Consider the following 10,505-nt stretch of genomic DNA (forward strand, 5'->3'; position numbering starts at 1 on the left):
GAGCAAAGGTCAAAAGGGCAAAATTTATGTCTCTCTCTTTTTTTCTCCATTACTGTCAGAATTGCAGAGAAAATGAGAGAGAGGAAAAGACGGTGAGTGATGAAGATAGAGAAAAATAAAGATAGACAAAGGGATGAAATGAGACAAGAGGATACGGAAAATGACAAGCGAGGGATGCGTAGAGAGATGAGGAGAGAATCAAATCCTAAATAAAACAATTTTTTTAGCTTTTAACCTTGAGATTAGACAAATGAACCTTTGAACATACGGACACTTCTGTTGTTAGGATAAATATGCTTCTTCATGACATAACATGAGCTGAAAAATGTATATTTTACATGCAATATTTTTGTTTTCAGCCATTGAGCTGATAGGAATTCTTGTCAGGAAATTTTGTTCTAGTCGAAACCCTATTGAATAAGCTAGCAAATCATATAAATTGCATCTGGATATGCATTATTACACATTTACGCATCCATACATTTGGGGCAGCCTGCCAATTTTTGCACTGATCCATCAGGTAGATAAAGTTAGAAAGAGCCTCAGCGGGGTCTTGCGAAAACTTGTTTGGAAAAAGTGTACACTCGTTGGTGTCTGAATTTATAACTGCAGAACGACAGTCCGTGTGTTCAAAACAGTATTGGGAGCATTGGCTCAGTCCGGGAGCACCTAAAAGCACAAATCGACATAATATTTGTAGTCAATCGACCAGAGCTGCCATAAGACCCCTATTTGAATGTCACCTCTAATAAAACGCCATCCTAGAACAAGTGTTGAAAAAATACTACATTGTAACGCCTAAATGAAGGTAATACAGTACATTTCTACTTGCTCTGAAAGCGTGCTGTGAAAAAGACCAATGAGTGAACTGTTTGCTAAAACTGGAGCTATAGATACCTGACAGAATGTTCTATTAGATTAATTAAAAAATGATGTTTTTATATTTATGTGGAAGACGCTGGGAGAGTATTAGCTTGACCAAACAACCAGCAGCTTAGCCAACTTCAGTCCTGCTCCACCAGCGAAAAGAAGATTCTGGCCTTTTGGGGCAAGATAGAAACAGTTTAGCAGCACCGGGCTGAAAAGAGACTGGCCTGGCTGAGAGAATGATCAATCGGCTTTAGGAAGGCAAGAAGCAAAGCTTTTTTATTTTTAGAGAAGTCATCAAGACCGGATAAGCAGAACCCAAAAATCTTCCATGGGAACAGTTGCATCAATGGGCATATTCTAACCAATTCTCAGTAAATTATTACAAACGTATTATTCAGAGTCGAACAAGTGGCTTGCTCCAAGTAGAGCAATGAAAGGTCACTGAAGTTCCTTTAAATTTAGATAAATTCAAATTAGGCTTTTTGCCAATAAATTTAATTCAACTGCCAAATACAGAAATAGCAAAATATAATACATATATTAGCTGATAAACAAACCCAAAACTTATACTTTGTAGTCCTAATGTTTTCAAGTTCATGAAAAACCTAATTGTACATTTGGTCATGAAAAATTTTTATTTAAAAAAACTAGTATTACTATCAAGAACTAGACTTTTTGTACTTAAAAAGGAGGTCGAATTTATTTGATAAAATCCTGGTAAAGTCGTTAAATTACATTGTATGTAAACGATTATTATCACGATGTGTTAATAACTAACAATCTATATTATCATTGTGTGTTTATTAGTCTGTAGTTTATTTATTTTACTGCTGATTAGAACACAATCACTATAGAAAATAGTTGTGTGAATAATGTGTATTCAATTATTGAAAAGTAAGAAAAAGTAGCAGCATGGCTCAGATTTTAGTGAGTCTGTCTGCAGACTGATGTTTGAGAGTTCAAATCCAGTGTGAGGTTTTTCCTTTGTTAATGCTTTTTGCATGGCTCATTTATGATGAAGACTTTGTTCAAACTTTCCATGCATACTCTTTGCGCTTTCTGCCCTGCACTTAACATACTTGGTTTCCAATCTAGTCTGTTTAAAAAAAAAATTTTTTAAACGCCTATCCAACTGGAAAACTAGAATGCCTTTTCAGATGCAATAAAGACACCTCCCATTATTGCACTTATTTATAGAATGCTGTCATGAAAATGGTGTGGCAAATTGCATTAAAGCTCTACAAATGGACTGTTGGCTACCTGATTGAAAAGAAATTAAAACCCAAGTTGCGCTTGGGTTAATGACAAGTATTCGCTTCAAGAGATGATAGGGTCTTCACGACTCAAAATTTTTTGAGTGTTTCAAATCAACCATGTGATATTTGCTAGAAAAAAATGTTTAGTGAAGTATTCTTTCTACACAAGTTTAGTGTTATTGTTACTAAAATATTTTTCTGAGATCATTTGATTTGTTCCAAACTATCATGCAGAACAAATACTAATATTTAATAAAGCAAGCCTTTTCCAAAGTATCTAGCACAATATAGTGTGTTTATAATTGTGCCATATCCCTCTTTCTAAAATTTAAAATTAACTATTGTTCTTAACTACATGTAGTTACTACTACCCAAGTGGTAACTATTAGGAACTTATTGACAAACCTGAGTGACACAAATTTTTTAAAGCACTGAAATGGTTTTGGATTTTGATCGCTATATTCATATTCCATATGCTTAACTTCCACACAACAATACTCAAATAATTAAAACTGCTTGCAACCTACATATATGTAAAATTGATTAAAATAGTCTAAGGAATTTATAATCAAACTGCAAACTATAGAACATATTTATTTTAAATATATTGATTTGAGAAACTGGTGGTGTTAATGACTTACCAGGTATAATAGGATGTACTTCAAGAGCTCTGTCCCAGTCTATGTTTGTTGCATTATAATTTCGAACAACCTTTTGAAATCCATAAGCAAAAAGTGGGTTTTCAAGTTTGAGAAGCAAAAAGAACATAAGCATTTTTACAGAGTATATGAACATGTGCAAAAACTCTTTTTTCATTTTTTCGAATAAAATGATGATTCTGAAATAGCTCATATAGTGAAACAAAAAAGCTGCGCATCAGCTAAGTTTAGCACCGAACACGAAACCCTTGCAGTTGTCAGTAATGGACTCTTTTAAGCAAGTTGCTAATTAAATATTAAAATATGTACATAGTATGTAAAGAAATCAATAGTAGTCTATTTGTCAAAACAAGTCAATTAGGAGAACTAAAACTGCATTTGAAGAAAGTTTTGTCTGCGGCTGAATTGATTCGATTACTTTCTCTTTGTCGGTAAGTGTTTGATTAGTCCACAGACAAAGAACTATCAAGCAGGCGTATGCGTTTGTTTAAATGGGTATGTGTAAACAGTGTCAGTAACTCATGCCCATTTACTCTCCATATTCTTGAAGAAAACCGCAGCGATATCCACACATACTTTAACCTTTTGAAACCTGGCCGTTCTTGTCAATGCATGCCAGCAACCCTGGGCAACTTGTTTAGCAATCTAAAGTTTTTAAACTTTTATTGAATATATCTAAGTGTGCTCATAATACAAATATGTTCAATAAAACACTTATAAAAAAGTTTGGTCACTCACATCTAACTTCAACAAACAGAAAAAAAGAGAACTTCACCATTTTTTGGGCTAAAACTATAAATGTCTGTATGGTTTTAAAAACTCGTAAAAAACATTTACATTAGTATCATATTTCTCGATCACATGTTCATCATCATTTCATGACTCAATATATACTGGAAATGTATAGTTAGTATCATAAAATAGTTCCTTTGCATCACAGTCAGCTATGAGCTACCAACGGATGAATTGTATCGACTTGTTGATGATATTGTGCTAATAATGAAAGAGGTTAATAAAGGAATATGAAAACTATTAAAAATGAAAGAGAAATTGCTGGTCTAACATATTGTGCAAAAAATTAATTTGATTGGTTTACGGTGTTACTTAGAAACAACTTTTGTAAACAGAGCCATGGAATGCTGGAATTCTGACTGTTAAGTTTTCTGACACACCCTACACCCTGCTGTAATACCAGCCGTTAGAGGTCAAAGAGTCAATAAAGGCTTGGCTAGTGTGTAATAGTAGTAAAAATCAAGCTGTTTGTTCCCTATAAATGGTTTCAGTAAACTCTATGCTTTAGAACATTTGTGTTTGCACTGCAAAACTGCTTCTCTTGTGCTAAAAAAGAACAAATTAAAACTTTGCTTATTATCGCATCTATTTATGAGCTTTTTAAAAGTGATACACAAAAATAATTTCTATACAGTAGGCACAACATTTATTGAAACTTTTCAGTTTTGAAACTCAAAGCAAACGAGCTGACAAAATTTTAACAACATTATACAACAAAAAAGAAAAGTAAATTCAATGAATTTAAACTAGATCCATTATGCTGCTTATTTCTAACACATTCTCTACTGTTAAACCTAAACACTGCCATCTCTGCAGATTTATTTTAAAACAACGGCAGTAGTAGAAATAAATTTCACAGATTTTATTTAATGTTTACGTTCAACTTTTTATGTATCTTATGAACATAGGTGCCTACAACAGTAGAGAATCACTGCTTTTTTCTCATTTCCATGACATTTTGAATAAAACGTAATATGTTTTTATATCCCACTTTGTTTTCAAGCTTAAATATTTTTAAAAAGTCATCAAAGTCTTTTTTAAATGTAAAGGCTTTTTAAACTCACACAAAATTTAGATACAAATGACACTATATAATGGTTAAAATATTATTTAGCCATAAGTTGAGAAAAGAAAACATGATTAGCGGTGAAAAAATGAAGGAAAAATACAAATGATATGAGGATGCACAGAAGTAAAACTAGCACTGCAGCTAGCTCGGCGATGGTTAAAAGAAACTAACAACTAACTCAGGGAGGTACCGCAATAGTAGATGCAAATAGCTCAGGGAGGTACTGCAATAGTAGATGCAAATAACTCATGTAGGTACCGCAATAGTAAACGCAAATATCTCAGGGAGGTACTGCAATAGTAGATGCAAATATCTCATGATCACTGTTTCACTTTTTTCTTCTTTTGTTTTGCTATTGTTGTATGGTCTAATTAAAAAAAAACAGTTATATTTAAAATAAAATTATTGCCAATAAAGTAATATAAATATAATATGCAAAGATATGACAACCATCAACAAAGCAAACATGCGGATGATGATGCAAGTGTGAGCTGTAAGAGGGCTCTATCATGCCTGAAATGTATCTTCCTTTCTAAATTCTCTTTTTTACAGTCTGAAGCCAAATGAGCAGAGAAGGTAATTTGATAGTACACTCGCCACAATCATATACCATGTCTAATCGAACAACTACATGAAGAAGATAACAAATGATTGTCTAGAATACGACACTTTGGTTTTTCACATCCTTTTGTGTCACGTTATGCAATTTAATATTCGTTCTTATTATCATAAAATGAAATATAAAATATATATTTCCTATATTTCATATATGATACATATGAAATATGTAATATAATACAATTCTAACTGTATTATATTAAATTACAGTTTATTTGACTACATTATAATTTAGCAATAACAGTAGCAGTATTAAAAAAAACTACAATATAGTATATTATTGTGATGAATTTAGTAAGCTAAGCTTCCTTAAGTGCGACATGCATTCATTCAATCTCGGCATAGCCCTGTGATTCAGAAGCCAGCTGCATCAGAGCCTATGTATTTACACCCAGCACCGGTAATATAAGCTACTGTGCTCCAGTTTTAGGAGGAAGAACAAAGACTGCATAGCAAATAACTGTGGAGTACAAAGTCAAGCACTAGAAGGCAAATAAATGCATTCATTATCACAATAAAGGATGGCGTAGTAACATTTATCTATCTTTTCACAGTTTTTTGTATATATACACACTATATAAACTTTATATATGTTATATATAAAATATATGTTATATATGTAGTATACATAGTATATATACATACATGTATGTATATCTATATACACATATACAGATACATACACGTATACACATGCTTACATACTTACATACATGTATACACATGCTTACACACTTACATACATGTATACGCATACATATATATATATATATATATATATATATATATATATATATATATATATATATATATATATATATGCGCATAAATACATATATGAAAGTGTATACATGTATACAGTGCACACATGTATGAACACCTTTATGAAACTAAACAATTTCAGTGTATATTATCTAACATATATACATGGATACATCTGATGAAGTATGCATGAATTTTGTACACATGAATACTCGTGTACGCGTATATGTGTATGTGTATGTGTACATGTGTACATGTGGATACGCATGCATACATAAACTGATCGAAAACTCAAAGTTTGTCTGTCGTTAATCTGTCAAGTTATAGCAATGAAATTATAGCGACTAAAAACTGCTGGATTTGAACTCGCGATGTGCTAACAGCTATCCAACTAAGAAGCTTGCAACCACTAGGCTATATTGTTCCTAGCATTTTTAACTTTTATTCTTACAGATTTTTTAAAACCTTATTACTATTTAATATCGCTTTTAAGTTTTACTTTTTTCATAATGGTTTTAAGTCTTTTAAAATTACTCAATTACCTATTTTTAATTGTAATTTTCAAATATGCCATTTCAAGCTGTTTTGATGTTGTTATAACTTTATTGTTGAACTTGACAGATTAGATTATTAGATTAGAAATTGACAAATTAAAAATTAAAAATTGATGAACAAACTTGTAGTGTTCATACATGTATACACATATGCGCGTATACAATTTCATAAATGTACATGTACGTACATGTATAGGTGCATAAATGTATGTATGTGCATACATGTTTATATATGTATATATATATATATATATATATATATATATATATATATATATATATATATATATATATATATATATATATATATATCACACAGCATGGCAACACGCCTTATTATACAGCAAAAAATACAAATATTAGAACCACATTAACCCTTTTACTGTCCTATGCACATTTATGCAAAATCTATGGTCGTTTTGCAAACTTACTAGCAATTTTATAGTAACACGCTTTATCATTTGTTTACTAAAAAACCAACAATCTTTAGTAGTGTTTTATGGGATTGACAGTGTTGCCAAAGATTCTCTATAAATCAGCCTAAATTTGTGAAACAAGTCTATATATTTGAATGGGATTTTATAACTCGTAGCTCATTTGTTCTTTCCGATATTCAAATGTTTGGTGGTATTACTGCCTTCGCAAGTTCTCCCCAAATTAGGAACTAAAGTTACATTATTTTGATGACATTATAGCTTAATCATATTCAGAATTAACTAAAGTGACAGCACTGACTCTGATGGTGCTAAAAGCTATAGTTTTCTAAGATTAAGAAATATTGTAGGGGATCATAAATGCTTCAGTAATGCACATAGTGTAGATTTGCTGAAGTTTTTGCATAGCTCTGTTTGTCAACATGTTAAACATAACATATATAACAAATTCTCTAGATAGGGCTTAAATGGAAAACAAATTATCCATATTGCACAGCAAAATCAGCAATTTTCAGTGAAACGGCTGGTAGTTGGCCGAAGGCTAAATTTGTTCATCGATGGCAGTGAAAAAGTAAAGAATGTTTAATTGCTTCCATAGCTAGCATAGTTTTTGGACACAAACCCTATGAGAACCTTTTGCCCCATATTGACATTATTAAAGCGATGAACAAGCGACCTCGTAAATCATAACTGCTTGAAGAGGCTATCAACCTGTTGCATCAAATAATTTTTTTTGCCTGATTGACTCGCATGATAGAGAGCATGACAAAGAGGTGTAAAGAAGTTATTAAAGATGAAGGCGCACCTACTAAGTACTAAAATCATCCAAGATTTTGCTTTGAGACTTGTCTTGTTCGTGAGAACCAGCCACTTAAACACCTGGTTACCTGATTGATAATAAGAAATCCCGGGCATCACCTGGTTAGTTGTTAGTTAGTTTACTCACCTACATGGAATCATTGCTCGTTGGCAATAAATACCATTCTAAAAGAAGTTGTCTGCTCCTTGAATGCATAAGGGGCTATAGCAGATGTTTAGGATTTTGATGAGCAGACAACTTCCCATACATGACCTCAAAATAAGATAACTTCTTACCATCATGTATTCAAAGTGATTGAATAAACATAATTGGAAATCTTGAAAAATATGAATAGTGACTTATTTCACAATTTTATTAATGAACAGAAATGGCATTATAATGGATTTATTTGAAAAGATGAAAAAGAAATGTAATTAAATAATGTCATTTAGTAGTTCAAAAATTTCACGAACAAGTGTGGCAAAAGCTATTTTGTTCTAATACTCTACTAGCCAATTTAGCAATCAATGAAAAATGCTTAAAAAACTAGTATAAAAACACATATAAGTTTACAATGTCTTTTTAATTTGCTATTGAAAAAATCCTCCAAATAATTTTTTTTTATTACGTCTGGTGCAAAGTTTGATAAATTTAAATGATACTCTTAGGTATTTGAAAGAAAAAAAATTACGATTAAGTAGTCGTATCTCAATAGCTGTGGCCAGGGTGTTATATGTAAAGGTTTTCTTTACCTGAAAAAAATGGTCACCTTACTGGCCCACTAATGGGAGAGCTATCAAAACTTTTTTGAGAGGACACAACTCCCACTTTTGAAGCTTGCTTTAAAAATTCTTTACAGATTATTACTATTTTTACTCATATTCTGGCAGTACACTATTCTGTCAGAGATCGTCAGGTGTAATAACTATATGTACAATTATTCTGAATTACCAATGGGCGGATGATGAGTTCAGTAGCTAGAATGTCCATCTACCATGCCCAAATTTGATAGCTTGAATCTTGCATTATACAACTTTTTTTTCTACTTTTGGCTACTGCACTGTTAACAAATAGACGGATTGGCAAAAAATCTCTCCAATAAAAATGAAATTGCGTAGCTACCACTTGATTAAGTATACAGCTGTTTGTCTAGAATGGTGATTATAGATACTTGAATGCCTGCAAGAAACATTGATCTTTTCGTTTGACTTTGCACTCTAACTTGTTTAGCTTTAGATGTCACTGACCAACTTACTTAGCCTGAAACTGTCTGACTCTAGTAATAAAACAGATGAGAATCAACAAACCATCGATGGACTAAAATCTCTACTATAAAAACGGTCATGTCTATCCGGTGGAAGCCATGGTTAGAATGTTGGAAAAACCTGGTTTTTGAGCGTTTGAGCTTTTTGTACAAATACTTTTACCATTAACCAGTTCCTGCTGGCTTTCTGAAACATTTAGGTTTTAATAAAGATGTAATTGAATAAAATTTTAGAATTATTCAGAAAGTATCAGCATTTTCCAACGATTGGTGAGTGTCATTGATGCTCAAGGCGGTTTGATTGTCATGATTTTTCAAGATTTAAATCGACAAAATCTGATTAATTTTAAAATGATCAAGACCAGCATAAGTGTGATTAATACATATTGATACTTGTTAAGAATACCAAAAAGAATAAAGTCTTGAAGCTTTGCAGCTCTAACGTCATAGCTAATGTCAACTATAGTATCAAGAGAAATTAGTGAGGTCATTTCACACATATTTTGTTCAAAGGGTTTTAATCTTGATTTTAGTTTGGTCAATTTTAGTCCTAAAAAGTCTTGACACTCAGATCAGTTCCAAAATCAAAAACAATCCCAAAATATGAAAAGTACTTTCTAATAACCTCCAATAAGATTTAAGTTTATATTTAACATATATTATTTCTTTTGTATTTTTAATTGTGCAGAATTTTACATTGAACTATACCAGCACTATGTTACTATATTCATATATATATATATATATATATATATATATATATATATATATATATATATATATATATATATATATATATATATATATATATATATACATATATATATATATACATGTATATATATACATGAATATAATATATGTTACTATATTCATAAAACTTTAATAATATCATAAGAATATTATTTTACAGTTCACTGTTTAACACCGAATACAAGGTGTACACCACTTGCAACTAGCAAGTCATGCGTAAGTTAGCAATGTATGTCAGCTCTGATGTACCATTTTGTCTACATAAAAGATCTATAGATATCCTTGCCTCTTACCTCTGTCTCCAGACAACTAACTGATTCATGCGTAGATTTGTTTACATATCTGGTAAACACCGTCTGGTTTCACAGTTTAGTGAGAACATAATTCCATCTTTTAGTGAATGTCTTTTTAAAGCATATTGTCTGCTCTAACAAAATATTATTATTTTTTTAATCATTATTTTCAGTGGCATTACTAGTATACTGGCAGTATGTGCGCCATGTGAGTTCCCCGTTGATAATAATTACATGCACACTTATTCTGTGCTTAAGCGCAGTGGTCTGGTTGCTCAGTGTGTGGTGCGCTTGGGTATGAACCTAAGATGCTTGAGTTCAACTCCTGCATATGATAAACATTTTTCCTTCCGATCTTTCTATCTAACGTAAATAGCTTTTA

The sequence above is a fragment of the Watersipora subatra genome, chromosome 6 (genome assembly GCF_963576615.1).
Source record: "Watersipora subatra chromosome 6, tzWatSuba1.1, whole genome shotgun sequence".
NCBI lineage: Eukaryota > Metazoa > Bryozoa > Gymnolaemata > Cheilostomatida > Watersiporidae > Watersipora > Watersipora subatra.